The sequence below is a fragment of the Zea mays genome, chromosome 8, assembly GCF_902167145.1.
Source record: "Zea mays cultivar B73 chromosome 8, Zm-B73-REFERENCE-NAM-5.0, whole genome shotgun sequence".
NCBI lineage: Eukaryota > Viridiplantae > Streptophyta > Magnoliopsida > Poales > Poaceae > Zea > Zea mays.
The window spans coordinates 123,342,712-123,358,097 of record NC_050103.1 but is presented as its reverse complement, the minus strand read 5'-3'; the positions used below and the strand labels follow the sequence as shown (position 1 = coordinate 123,358,097).

General features: G+C 45.4%; 1 pseudogene; it reads left to right on the top strand.

Annotated features, from left to right (window-relative positions):
• Nucleotides 1–11,551: 11,551 nt before the first annotated feature.
• LOC109941860 (phosphatidylinositol 4-kinase beta 1-like) lies at nucleotides 11,552–14,942 on the top strand (annotated as a pseudogene).
• The last annotated feature ends 444 nt before the right edge of the window (nucleotides 14,943–15,386 follow it).

The window sequence follows — 15,386 nt, the reverse complement described above, 5'->3', positions numbered from 1 at the left end:
GAAGGGGCTCTGGAACCACTGCGCCATGGTGGACTATGGGTAGGTCAGGAGGCGTGTCCGGTGGAGTCCTGATGAATTTCTTGAGTACTCCACCATGGAACCCATCATGAAGACGTGCGCCCGGTGGCAGTTCCAAGCGGACAACGACATCGTTGATTAGTTTGGCGACACGGTAGGGCCGACGCAGCGAGGCTTGAGCTTCCCCGTGGCCGAGCATGGAAGGGAGGTGGCCTCGTGCTGACGGAGGCGCAGGAACGTGCAATCGCCGACCTGGTAAGACACCAGCCGATGGAGCCAGTCATAGTGGCTCTTCTGCACCGCATGCGCTTGCTCCAGGCGATAGCGGACTTCAACGATGAAAGCCTCACGATCTTCCATCTTCTAGGCCACAACTGCAACACAAGTCTCACCGGGCTCATAGGATTAGATGGAGGGCGGGTTGCGGCCGTAGACCACCCGGAACGACGTCTCGTGTAGCGACAACTGGTAGGCTGTGTTGTAGACGTACTCAGCCCATGGCTGCCAATGAAGCCACTGTCGGGGGCGATCGCCCGTGAAGCAGCGTAGGTACATGACGATGACGCGGTTAGCCGCTTCCATGTGGCTGTCCGTCTAAGGTCGGCCCATGAGGCGCATGAGCTCGCGCCAGATGGCCAAAGTGAACATTGGGTCACGATTGGATACGATGGACTGCGAAATCTCGTGGAGACGAACGATGTTGGTGAAGAAGGCCTAGCCACAGACTCAGCGGTGTACAGGTGCGCCAAGGGGATGAGGTGGCAGTACTTGCTGAAGCGGTCCACGACAGAAAGGATGACTGTCTTCCCTTGCACCCGGGACAGCGCCTCCACGAAGTCGAGACCGATATCTGCCTAGACGATGGAGGGAACTAGCAACAATTGCAGCAAGCCAGTCGGGTGCAGGTGTTCAGACTAGTAGCGCTGACATGTCGCGCAGGCCCGCACAAAGTCCAGCACCAAACAACGCATGTTGGGAAAATGGAAGTCTCGGCAGAGGCGGTGCAGCGTGCGGTGGACGCCCTCATCTCCTACAGGAGTGGTGAGGCGGGCGGGACGCCCGTCGTAGGAGACCATGTCGTCTACCACTGCCCATGGCGCCGCGCGCGTGCCGGCGTGGACTTTGTCATGGATGGCTACCAGGGCCGAATCAGTGGCCTGGGCGTGACGGAGGTGCGCGATGAAGTCGAAGCGGGGTGCCGAGATTGCTAGCAACTCGCCCTCGTCGGTGTCGCGGTGAAGAGGTCGGCAGGGAAGGCGGCACCGTCATTGGTTAGTGGCGCATCGCGAATGTCGCCGACACACGAGACGCGCTCACCGTTGACGACCATAGTCGTGAGGCGTGAATGCTGCTGAAGAGGAAGGTCGGAGCGCGAGGCAGCCGCCTCGGAGATGAAGTTATGCATACTGCCGGAGTCGAGGAGGGCGACGAGCGCCATCGAGACGAGCGCGACGGTGACCTACATGGTGTCGGCGAAGGAGACCCTGGCAAGGGCCTGTAGGGAGAAGACAAGGACGTCCTCGGCCGCCGCGGCCTCTTCAGACTCCTCGGTGGGGTTGTTAGCATCAGACTGACCGCAGCGGTAGCCGCGCGGCCGCCCCCTCCCCTTGCATGGCGGCTACAGGAACGCCCCTGCGCGCGCAGCGTAGCCCCCTGCAAGCCCCTCCAAGCAGCGGAAGAGAACAGAAACACGCTGCAGACAGCGTGAGTCCGCGACTCCCCCTCTCACTGTTTATTTGTACGGTGGGTTTTTAATAGGTGAAGAAAAAACGGTAAAAAATGACAAATAGGGTTGGATAGTGATATTTTATAGTTGTAGTGAGGTATATGAGGAGAATATAGGGGGAACCGCTGCGGGAGATGAAAAAAATATGATATGAAATGTTAATAATGTGACGCAAAAAATGAAATAGGAGGAAAAATTTAGAGATAACCAGTGCGAACAGTCTAATGCTCCTCGATGCCTTTCAAGAGGAACAGACGCTGGACACGGTTGTGGCCCGGGTGTACTTCTTGTCGCAGTTATAGCAATGTCTTTTCGGCGGACCTCGATGGTGTCGTGGGGAGGGCGGGAGGCCGCTCTGTGACCCGGCGACCAGGGACGCCTGGAGGAACGTCGATCATCTTGGCAGCAAGATCGGCAGTGGTCAGGTCAGCAATACCGACGCACATGACAGAATTATGGTAGCGTTCAGAGGATTTATGCAAACACCGGAGCTAAAACTTTTTATTGAGAAGAAAGTTAGTTGGATATTTTCTTTTTCGTCTTTGAAATGAACAGAAGAGTTAGGCTGTCCGCAGTGACATGGTGTAAACCAAACTCTACCCGACATACAGTCAAAAAACATCCGCAGCGGGGCACTGCACACGGGACTGTAAACTTAGAGAGGCCCTGAGGAACTCTATTTACAGCGTACCTACTCTTCTCACTCCAAACATCCTTCTCTCGGTTCGGCTGTACGGGAAGCATGCGAGCAAGTAGCCAGCGCAGCAGATTTTTGCAGCAAGAGAATATAAAGTGGAAAAAAATAATATAATATATGATAGTTGATATAGAGTTGGAATATAGAGTAAATATGACCGCGAAGAATTGTGGTATAGAGTAGAGAATCTTGCTGAGTAGGATAGAATATTTCTTTTAGAGTACGAATTTAGCACCTGCAAGTTTGTAGCTTGGCATGCTACTGATGGCTGATGTGATGTAATCTGGCCATCTGGGAGGCACCTCCACGGCTCCACACTATTAATATTCTGGTTTACTCCGAACAGGTTGTTCCTCCTAAGCTAGCCAAACATGACACAGGGGAAAGATTTTTATTGGACTGTTTCTGCAACATAATTATGCCCTTATGGGAGACCCTGGCACCATCTTCGTACAGCAGCACTTCTTCAGGCATTATTGGTCTGTCTCTTTGATATGTCGCCTGGGAAGCTTTTGCTGTCAGTTACCGATTATTGTTTTCTCGGATTCGTGTGAACCACAAATCTAGACTACTTATTAAGAACGTAAGGGTAGCCTGCCCCCATCCGTTCTGCCGTCAATCTCGACCGTTGTTCTGCTTTGATCTGGATCGTCCGTCGTCTCCCGCTGCCCACACCCGCGTGGTGCGCCCCAGTCCCTCCGCAACCGTCGCCCTGCCTCCCGTCCCCCATCCCCCATCCGCACGAGCCGCCGCCGGCCCCTCACCGCTCGTGCCTCCCCCACCATTCCTCCATTCGCAGCGCCGCGGATCCACCGTACCCCGCCCTGGCGCCGCGGTTCCCCGCCATGGACTCCCTGGATCCGCCCTGCCGCCTACCCCCGCCGCACAACTCCACCGCGCCCTCGTCCCCGTCTCCGGCGTCGGTTGCGGGGCCTAGGCCGGCGGCAGTGAGGTCCGGGAGCGAGACCCCCACGACGGCAGTGAGGTCTGGGAGCGAGACCCCCACGGCGTCCCCGTCCCCGTCTGCGTCCCCGTCCCCATCCACGCCCGGGACGCCCACGGCCGCGGTCGCGTCTCCCCCGCCGCACAACTCCACCGCGGCGAGCCAGAGCGATGTTCCTCACCAGCAGCCGGGGCAACGTCGTCCCATGTGCGCCGTATGCACGAAGCCCCTCCGCCTCTGCCTCTGCGGCCGCCTCCGCTCCCCGCCTGTGGACAACGCCGTCGGAGTCACCGTTCTGCAGCACGCGATGGAGGCCCACCACCCGCTCAACTCCACGCGCGTGGCACGCCTCGGCCTCCGAAACCTCGTCGTCGCTCAGGTCACCGACGTCAACCACCGTGCCTGCTTCATCCTCACCATGCTTGATGCTGGCGGCGGCGCGGCGGCTTCGGGTCCTGCAGGCGGTCCTGTAGTTGGTGAAGACTTGAATTCGTCCATCTGCAGCACACGCCCAACCACAGCTGTTAGTTGGAGTTCGGACATTCGGACGCGACGCAGAGCACGGGAATGGCGTGGTCGGTGGTGGAACTGGAACGGAAGCGGCTACCCAGCTGGGCGCGGTGATGGAGGCGTTGTCCCAGCCGATGTGCGCCACGTGCTTCATGTCGGTCGGCTTCCTGATCTGCATCTCCGGCTCCTTCACATCAGCTACACCCGCGCAACACACAAGGTAAACCATATTTCGTTTGCATTGATTGATTTCACTTGTGCTTTAGAACGCATCTGAGGTGTCTGGCTCAATCACAACATCTTGTTTTACCATCAGATTGTTAGTTACGAATTACGACTGATAACGTCAACAGATTGTTAAATTACTTATGAATTTTGATTCTGGTCAGTCCCACAATCCATGGTGTGATTTGAGATTCTCAATGCACCAAGATGATCTTAACTTGCTCACAGAGGCCCTCTGCCCCTCCTGTTGAAGGAAAACGGGTAGATCATCCATTATACTGCACAGTTTCCTATTTACATAGGAAATACAGTATTTGCAGGACTAGAGGGTTCTTCATATCCCCCCCATTTTCTCGTTTGATTTTAGACCACAAAGGCCTCGCTCAGATTCCATTCACCTGTAATTTCACTTAAGTTTCTACTTTACTTGTCCAAACCATGGGAGAGAGAGAGAGAGGACCTTGACAAAATCGTCTAGAACTTTTGCCTCACCCATAACTTCTTGTATCTAGCGTCAAGAACGCTAACAATGACAGAGACAGAGAGAGGGGTCTAGACATCTTTCTTATTTGCTTGCATTTTTTTCGCTCAAACCTTCCACACTGTACTAGAACACTCTCAACCTGTGTTTGAGCTGGATGTGCCAGTGTCACTCTCCAACATTGAAAAGAGAATAGTAGTGTTTCATGCAGTGGCTTAGCTAGGGGGTATGTCAGGAATGCCCTGGCATACCCACGTATCCAGCGTATACGGTATATATATACAAATATATTCATAGAAAGAACAAAAATAATATCTAAAACTGTTCAACATGAAAAAAGTATTGTGCTAATTATCTTGTAACTTAATTTTTTTTGCGTTTAAGTCTATAGCCTCAGGACCTATCGAAGTCTTGAAATGGCCTGCTAAACAGACAATGCAATTATAAAATCAACAATCCAACATTCAGTCGCTTAGATTTGTCGACCGATGCGACCCAGTGAGTCACGATGCTACTAATGCTAGACTGTTGTACATGTAAATTGTAAATTTTAGTTGGTATACCCCATAATAAAATTCTGGATATCCACTGATTTCATGTATAAATCAATAGTACATATTTTCTATCGCCTCCAGTCGCGGCTGACCTCTCTCTCTCTCTCTCTCTCTGCCTAAGTCACGCTCACGCGGATCGGGAGTCGGAATGGGCTGTATGAGATGAATCTTGTATTTATGCTGCTGCCTACTCATGGATGTGCATTCCTCCCTTTTCAGAGCTCTGTAGAACAGCTTGCATGACCCAATCCCTGTAAAGATCAAGAACTGCATCGAGCTTAGGGCAATGTAAGATTCCATGTTCATCTATCTCTTGTTTTCTTCTTACTATCAGTACGCCATGTAGTGTTAAAAAAATTCAGTATGTGTGTAGATCTGCCCGTGCTTCTTATATGCATTTGGTTACTCCATTTTATCAATGTAAGATTCCATTTTCATCTGTCCACTGTTTTTCTTCTTACTATCTGGAGCATTAGTTTCTTCAAACAAAAAGAATACACTATGATTTGGTCACATCTGGCATTAGTTTCTTCATAGGTACACATGTTTATTTCATTTTCTATACAAACAGAACCATGCAATTTGTTGTACCATATTTTTTTTCAAAAAGTACAATATTTGTAGTTAAGCAAACAAAAAAGAAAATAATAATACTTAAATAACCTCAAATCATAGTGTATTCTTTTTGTTTGAAGAGAAGATGCAGATCATTGACATAAATCATTTGTCGCCCACTTGTTTACTTTAGTTGTGCTATGTGTGTCCTATAAGCAGCATAACTGCTACCTCTTTTACATTGTGTTTGTTGCGCCTGTATTTATGGTTCACATCTGGCATTAGTTTCTTCATAGGCTACAGATGGTGGTTTATTTTCTTTGCTTCTCATCAACTCCAAACTTGCTTCCTTGATTTCTGAAATGGTTGGGTTATCACCATCTGATGAGCAGCGGATTTCTGCAATCCATAATGTGCAAGGAAGGAATGGAGTCCTGGTCGACGAGGATTGGTCACCCATCCACAGCCTGTATGAAAACCTTTTAGCGTCACTGATTTTGATGACCAGATTGTGGATTATGATGTGACGGTAATCTGTTGCTTTTTTTGTACTGGACCAAATTAAACAGGATTGGTTACCCACCACAGCCTAAATCCATTTTACCTTTTGCTTAAATGACAACCAGTTTGCAAATTGGTCGCATCTTCCTCCTGTCCCTGGTCAGTATATATAAATTTTTCTACCCTTATGTTTGAAATTAAGGAGCCCATTTTATCTCTTGCCATCTAGATACGGACTCCATTTTTTCTGTTGATGCACCTAGATACCAAGCTCACCTATTTTGGTTGGAGTTGGGAGTTTTAGATATGAGGAGCAGAGGGTGATCGAGGTGCAAATTAGGATGTGGCAACAAGGGGTACATGGGGTATAGGACAATGTAGAGCAGATGAAGAACAAGCAGATTGCAACTTTGGGTGACATACTAGCATCAGCACAAGTTGATTCATGCAATACTGATGGTGCATCAACAATAGGCGTGTAGAACTACATATTTTCCATGTCTTCCTTTTCTCGTGTATTGTGTTGTTTGATGTTCAATCGTTGACCATATTTGTTCTTTTGACAGTTGCAAGTAGTTCGCGAGGCAGCTATGCTCAGCACAAGTGAAAGATGAACAAGCACAAGCTCCGGAAGCGACTTTGCCGCTAGACATGAGAGCTCTCTCCTCTCCAGTTTGAGGTCATAACATTGTGTTTAGTTTCTCTGATAGCGTCTTACCATTAGATGTTCTGTTGTTTTGAAAGCACGTCTTCTTGAGAAACCTTACAAATAATATTAATTGATGGATTTCAGGACCCTAACTTTTGGACAATTAGGCCCTTGTCTGATATGATGGTTCGAGCTGCCACACATGATGTCTGCTTCCTTCTCAATATCTATGAGAAAACGATGGAAAAGTTAAGCAAAGTAAAAACCATACTCATAGTTTGCAACTGTACAGATAAATGAAACAGTGAGCCTCCATGACCGCCTTACTTCTGCTAAACCAGTTCTCTAGTCTTGGTGTTTCCAAAGGATCCCATGATCCTCCTCATGCAAACAAACACAGTTCTCAATTGTCTCCACACCACCAGTGAAGTTTGTGAAATGTGCATCAAAATATTTTATGTAGCCCAAGCACCCTCTTATAGAAATCCTTGCATTGTAAAGAAATATAGCTTTTCAATGACCATTTCACCCTTTTTGTATCCACCATTTCTACATTTCACAAGTTCCAGTGAATAGGTGATAGTTGTGATTTTAAGGTGGTTGAAAATGAAGGTAGGAGAAGGGGCACATGAATCTAAATGATGCATACTTAAGTGGCACTTTTGCCTCTATCAGATTTTCTCCATGTTTATTTGATGCTTGCCTTTGTTTCAATGTTTTATATTTGGGTTGTGATTCTTTTAGTGCAAAACTTGCTTTTTTAATCATCTATATTTGGTGGTGATATCTGCAGGATAGGTTTTAGGAGAGGCTAAGAAAGCGTTTAGGACTTGAAGAGGCTACAAAGAACAAAGGTTTTGACCTTGGTAACGGTGAGTTATTTTATTAATGTTTTTATGCCAACAACTTTAGCTTTTGTACACTAGCACTGTTTTCTTAAGGCAAAACAATTGAATTCGGGAGTGGTTTATCCGCATTAGAATGATGATGATAAAAACCAGGAGATAAATATCTTCTAAGATGGGAGTTTTTCTTCTCTCAAAACCAGGAGTTAAAAACCTTTATTTTAACACCCCTGTCCAAATCTGAGAGGATACAAGAATCTAAATCTGACTCCAATTCTTATCTGCCATCCCTAAACCTTAATGGCGTAATGTGAACACAAATTTGATGGGGATGGTCAAGCTCGTTCTGTCATTCACTGGGGCCATTGGCAACCTGACAATTCAATACATTCAGTCGTGAGCAAGTAAAAGTGTGTTGTCGTGCATTTTATGTCATTGTTGTTTGGAGGCCAAAACCATGCTATCAGTTTGGCTTAATTGTGAAATATAGGAAATGGATCAAGCCAAAAGGTTTAGGGATGGCAGTGAAGCAATAAATGGTGAGACTGAATGGCTAACTAGCTCGAGGAGCACCATATCCACATAGGCTCTGAATGGCTAATTAGCTTGAGATGCAACATTTCTGTGCAGGCTCAAGGATTTTTACTCATATCTGACTAAAATCATACTTGTTCCCTTGTTCTACCCAAGATCCATTAACTAATTGCACACCCATATCTATGTCATACTTAGATGGAGAAATATCTTGTGCACATCCATATTTGAGGTGATATCTTGATACCTCAGTACATCAGACTTTGGATGAGGTTTATTTAGAGTAGTACAGGGAGGGGAGGCTTCAAGTGATTGGTTTATAATAGATGCTTCCCAAACTATAATGTATCAGAGGGCATGAGTTTGCTTACCAAGCTGTGATGGGAAAACATGTATTAGTTGAGCACTTGAGCTAAGCACACAAATTGTGACCATATTGTATTATTCAGAGAGATGGGCATGATTTACATAGTGTGCATAGGCGCATAGCTAGCACATTCCTTTATCCATGAGGCTGAACATTGTTTTATTTCTATCAATGTCAAGTGCATTGCGACCTCTTATACTGACAGTTTGCATTTTGTTGCACAGTATACATTGGTTGAAAACCTTTTGCATACTATAATTTCTGGTCCATGATGAGCAATAGCTTTCTTTCTAACAATGAGAGATTTTAAGTTATTTTTAGATTTTGATTGACATTTATTAGATTTTGTAACCTTGTTGCTTAAATCCCACTTTGGTCTTTGACTGTAGATCATTCTCTTTTGTGTCATCACAGGAGGAAAGACACAAAATGTTTCAGTACCGACTGTTGAAGGTGTAGCTAGAGGAACTAGCTATGGATGGGTGGATGGAGGTTTGCGGGGTACAAATCTTGGTGCTGGTGTGATTGATCCTACAAACGTACACTCAGATAATCTTTTGCACGTCTGGTCTATGCCCAGCACAGCAAATGTTAGCCAGCAAGAAGCGCCTCGGCCTCTAGAGAAAGTAAGTTGGGTTACATTTTGTTTCCACTGGTTTCTTGCTTCAGCATGTCACTAAAAGTATGTTATACTGTTCAATTGTTTCCCTGATACACGGAGTGTTTTTTTTTCTCATTTCTCAAACACTCAAGAGAATTGTGCATCATTCCATTAAGAAAGAAGGGAATACAATGGGGAGTAAAAGAACCTCCCCACAACACACCGACACACACATGTTCTTGTTCTTTTGAATGTGGCATTGCATTTTTCAATTGTGATCAGATTCATTGTGCTTTCAGCCATGATTTGACTTATTACTATCTCATTATGTTACTTACCAAAATGTCCAAACTTTATATTTTCCTTCAGGTCAACCTTTTGGCAGCAAGAAATGAAAGGGAAAGTTTTCAAATTGCTTTACGCCCAAAGGTTTCATGGGCAACTTCAGGTATTGCAGGGTCTGTGCTGATACAATGCACCGATCTCTGCTCCTCCTCAGGAGACAGGTTTGTTTGTTTAAAATTTAAAACATCTTTATTAGGGAAGCTCAGTGGCTATTTCAATAGCTACCTTCAAGGAATGGATGAAACCGGATCAGATAGGTACCAGTGATCTTGCATTTTGTCCTACACCTCATGTTATATTCTATATTTTCTTGTGCCTGAACATTCTGATGTGGTGTTGTGATACAGGTCTTTCAAAGTGCTGCATTTTTTTATTCTCTCACAGTTCGTGAAAATGTTGGATTCCTTTTGTAAGGGAACATGCCTGCCAGAAGGTCATTTTTTCAGTAATTGCTTCTGTTCAGCTTTCATCTCTGATACATCCATCCTTTGCTTTAGATATGAAAATTCAAGCTTACCCGAGGATCGCATTGGTGAATTGGTGAAAGAAACTTTGGCTGCAGTAGGACTAAAGGTAAGTCAAGCTTCCATATTCGTTTAGATAGAGCACTTCTCACCATAAGTTTAGCATTCAATTGTTAAAGTATCTGTGTTTTTTTGTCACAATGAGTACTTTGCATGATGGTAAACTTTTCTGATAAATTGCCAACTGTTATCTACAGATGCTATATAATACTCTAGTTGTTCCAAATTTTAAGTTGATTTGAGTTTTGTAATAGCTTGTGAGAAAGCTCTCTACTTTTTGTCCAATTGATATAGAGGTTGTTCCGACTGAGTACAAATATCTGTCAAAGAAAATATTGCCAACAAATCAGGGTTCTGTCACGGAGTATTTTCTTTCCATTCGCCCAACTGAGAGGGCCTGGCCAGGTAGCTACCCCCTCCCTTCCTTTTCAACCATGCTATCTTCATCTATTCTAAAAGCTGAAGCGTTTTTTTCATGTAGCGGTGTACTTTCTGTATGATCTCTCACCAATTACATTCACCATCAAAGAGGAAAGAAGGAACTTCCTTCATTTTATAACTCGTCTTTGTGCAGTTCTTGGTGGCACATTTGCCATGACAGGTTAGCTTGCACCCAATAGTTTTCTGATCTATCTTTCTGCATTTTGCTTTTTTTTCCTGACTCAGATTCACTGGTAGCGTCAGTTGCAATGCATGCAACGTGGTACTGACAAGCAGGCTTAGAAAATAAATCCATTGTTATAATTAACTGCTTGTTAGCTTGCTATGTACCTAAGGCATATGTTACATCTAGAGACATAGTAAAAACTATCTATCTTGAGACACTTACAATTTGGAACGGAGGGAGAAGTAGACTAATAGCAGGCAGAGTGATCCTACATGCAAACGATGACAAGATGACCACTATATTATACACCTGTTTCATTATTGGAGTAATGCGGTGATACATGTATGGTTCTCTTATTAAAGCTGTAAGACTAAGGATCACCTTTTCCCCCTTCGAACAAGGTGACAAGTCATTATGAGTTTATCACAGTGATTTGCTTGTTTTCTGCACAACACATGTCCATACATATGTTATAGTTGCACTATTTTTACCCCGTTGCAACACACGGATATTTACCTATCTCTACTACTTATTAAGTTAGCAATAGTAGCCTGCCTTTTTGTGTTCTGCCTTCGGTGAATCTGCACCGTCCGTTCGCTTCCGTGAATCCACACCGTTCGCCCGCCCACGCCCGCGATCGTTCCCCCACCTCCCCTTCCCCACCCTGCCGCCGCCCCATCCCCATCCGCACCCCCACCTCCGCGAATTGTGCGACCTCCGCGCGACCCGGCCTGCACCCTGTCGCGCCCTACGACACCGCCTCCTCGCACCCAAGCCCATACTCAAAAAATCAGCCAAACCCCTCGCATCTTCCCTCCCACGGATGCAATCGCGCCGCCGCCCCATCCCTTCCCCCACCCTCATCGGCGATGTGCCTGCTCCAGCGAGCGGCGCTCTACTTTCTGGGTGGCGCTGACGACCGCGAGGCGCTGGCGTACGCGGCGCGGATGCCGGAGACCGGGACCATGTCGCTGACGGTGGTGCGGTTCAAGCTCCGGAACTGGGTTGGGATGGGCGGGCGCGACGAGGCGAGGCGAGGGACGAGGAGTTGCTGCAGGAGTTCTGGAGCAGGCACAGGGACAACGAGCGGGGTGGTGTACGTGGAGAAGACGGTGGAGGACGCGGAGGGCACAGCGTCCGTGGTGCGCGCCATGAGCGAGGAGTTCTGCATCCACGGCGGGGGAGGCGGCGTCGAGGCCTCGTCGCCTTCCATGGCGAAATCGAGTGGGGAATAGGGCGGTTTAGGGTTTATGGGAGAGGAAAGAGGAGGGGTCGAGGGCATGCCTGGCCGCGACGGCATGCCTGCGGTCGCTGCCATGGGCCGCTTGCTACCAGACCTGGTGGAAGGTTCGCTGCCACCGAGGAGGGCTATAAGAGCGTGAGATCCATTTATGCGTAGGACCGCATCTTAGCAGGGAGAAGGATAATGAGGAGGAAGAAAGTGATAGAGATGGTTTCTTCCGCAGATTACTCAGGGATAGCAAAGAGGAGGACATGGAACTGACACCAAGCTCAGATGGTTTGTTGAAGCGACTTTTTCGTGATAAGGAGGACAGGCAAGGTGAGGATGATGAGAAGGATTTTTTCGCAGGATGTTCAAGGATAAGAACGAGGAGAGGAGAGATAGTAATCATGCAAGACATGGGAATGAGGAAAGACTGGGCAAGAGTGTGGAAGATGATGACAGAGAAGGTTTCTTCCGCAAAATTTTCAAAGATAAGAATGAGGAGAGGAAAGATGAAGGGCATCAAAAGCCAGATGAGAGAGAAAAGGTTGGTGCGAACATAGAAGATGATAAGAGAGATGGTTTTTTCAGGCAACTCTTTAAGGAGAAAAACGATGAGAAAAAGGAAGGCAGCACACCAAGCAAGAAAGAGGAAGATGATAAAGGCCATAAAAATGCAGATGATGATAATTTCTTTCGCAGGCTTTTCAAGGATAAGAATGAAGAAAAGAAAGGGATTGTTCATGACAGGAATGAAGATGACAAGTGTGAGGAAGGTGATAAAGAAAACTTCTTCCGCAAATTATTTAAGGATAAACTTGAGGAGAGGAGAACTGAGGGACCTGATAAAAATGATGATTATGGTAAGGGAAGTAGTGGTATCGAAGAGGAAGATAATCCAGAGTTTTTGTCATTCCGTAGGTTGTTTAGAGTGCACCCAGAAGATCCTAAGAGTGGGCACATAGAAAGCAGTCAATCTAACAATCTTTCTGAGGGGAGCCTAGGATCAGAAAGCTTTTTTAAGAGGCTATTCCGTGATAGAGACCGCTCACTTGAAGATTCTGAGATTTTTGGGTCAAAAATGGCAAAAGAGGCAAGGATCTGGTCTCATGTTATTTTTCTGCTTGATACGATATCTCGTGTTCATGTTATAGTACTATATTATGCCAGTTTTTATATGTTGTTTTTTACAGTGATTTCTTTTTGCATCTGTCCTCATCATCCTAATTGTGGTGATATGCATTGCAGAAACACCCTGGTACTACAGGAATCAATGAGAAGCAAAGTGGGAAACCACCATTACCAATTAATGCAGTAGCAGAGCTTCGAAAAGGTTCTTACTATGCTTCGTTGGAACTTGTTCAGGCTTTATGTGATACATCTTATGGCCTGGTAGACATATTTCCTATTGAGGATCGTAAGATTGCCCTCCGGGAGGTAGATCAAACACATTACCATGTAACTACATGGCTATTCATTTCACAACCCTTCAGTCATCCTGTGCTAATCATTGCACTCTCTTTGTTCTTTTCACATTTTAACTTGTACCCTGCACTGCAATGATATCTTCTTTTGTGTGGCAGTCTCTTATAGAGATCAATAGCCAGATTGCTTCTGCTGAAAAAAATGGAGATGATTTCTGCTGTCATATTCAGGATAGCTCCTGAACTTTTGTTCTATATATAGTTTTGTTAAGCCTTTTGTTATTTGCATTGCTGGTAGTATTACATTAGCATCTTCCATTGGTAGTTAGAGGATGTACATTTATATTTTTTGCCTTGTCCATTTGTGTCTGAGGTTTGTATTATGGAAAATGTTTTTGATGAACAATCTTTAAAAATCAGTTTCAGTCATCTGCATAGATTACTTGAATAGCTTTTTGATAGAACTTGTTCTGTCATATTTTTCGTTCATCAGTTGCCATCACCATTGTAAGGACTGGAGTTAGTTTCTTTGTTTCTGCTGAACTGAGCACCTAGGTAATTTACAGACTGTGGTGTACTGAATTAAATGCATAAGGCATCAGAGCAATATGCCTAGCCAGTGTTTGTGTTAAAGAAGAGCACTCTCTTCTTGACTTGAAGCTCTGAACCAATGTGTTTTTAAGTTTATTTACATACCATATTACCATAGTTAGAATAACATCATAATATTTTCTTTATTCTTCTATGGCTAGGAGTATGCTTTCCGATGGGAAAGGGCATATATCGAGTGGTTCATATACCTGAAGACGAGTCTGTTCTTCTGAATTCTAGGGAGAAAGCTCCTTACCTTATATGTGTTGAAGTTTTAAAAGCAGAAGCTCCTAGGTATGCTGGTTTTCTGTATGTTCAATGAAAGTTAATGTTGAGTCTTTCATAAACCTGGTCAGGCTTGTTTTTGTACTAATTTTTATTTGTATATATGAGACTAGAGACGCATAGCTCACAACTGGAGTTTCTATTGATTTTTTTTGATAAACAATGAAATGGTGGCCTTTGTCACTTTGTTACTGGAAGGAATCCTCTGATGCACCTGCATCCTGACGTGGTGACATGCGGACCAGCTGGGTGTGGGACCCACCTGCCATTGACCATGTCACGATGTGGAGTTATGTCAGGGGTACCATTTCCCCAAACAGATGTCATTCTGGTAATGACTTTTTTTCTTCTTTCCAGCCACTCTAAAGGATCATCAGATGGGCACAAATTATCAAAAGATGGGATACCATTGGCTAATGGAGATGTGCAACTACCAAAACCACCTCCATGGGCCTATCCTTTGTGGAGCAGACACGAAACACAAAACTATGAAACAGACATAATGTTGAAGTCTACTTCTCAGGTTATTGACCAAGCAATGGCTCAACTCTGGGAGACTAAAGTAAAATTTGTAAATGTTAGTTTCTCTATTGAGAAACTTGGTCGCGCAAAGAGCATTGTACTTTCTGAAACGGGTCGTAGGCTGCGACATGATGCTACGGATTCAAATATGATTGTGTGCAAAGCACGAACATTTTACTATAACAATGAAACCCACATTTGTACATAATTCATCATGGTATTATATGTTGCCGTTGCAACGCACGGGCACTCACCTACCTTATATAATACACTAGGTGAGTGACCGTGCGTCATAGGCCCGAGTTTCTCTTCGATGCCATCTCGGACAGCTCTCATATGTCATCCTCTATCTTATAATTATATAACACATATGTGCATATATAATTTATCGAGATATTATATGTTCCCGTTGCAACGCACGGGCACTGACCTAGTTAAATATTACGTATTTGCATCTTCCATGACATATAGTTCCAGAAAATTTAACCTGTTCATAATTGGCTATAAAGCACTCCTCTACGGTTGCAAAATCTCACACGCACACAAAATCAAACATGTCGTGATCTCTCGTACTAATTCTGTCTTTCGTTTTAAAGGTGTTTCTCTACTTCAAGTGTCATATGTCGCAGCTAGTTACCGATCAGTGAAAGGAACGTG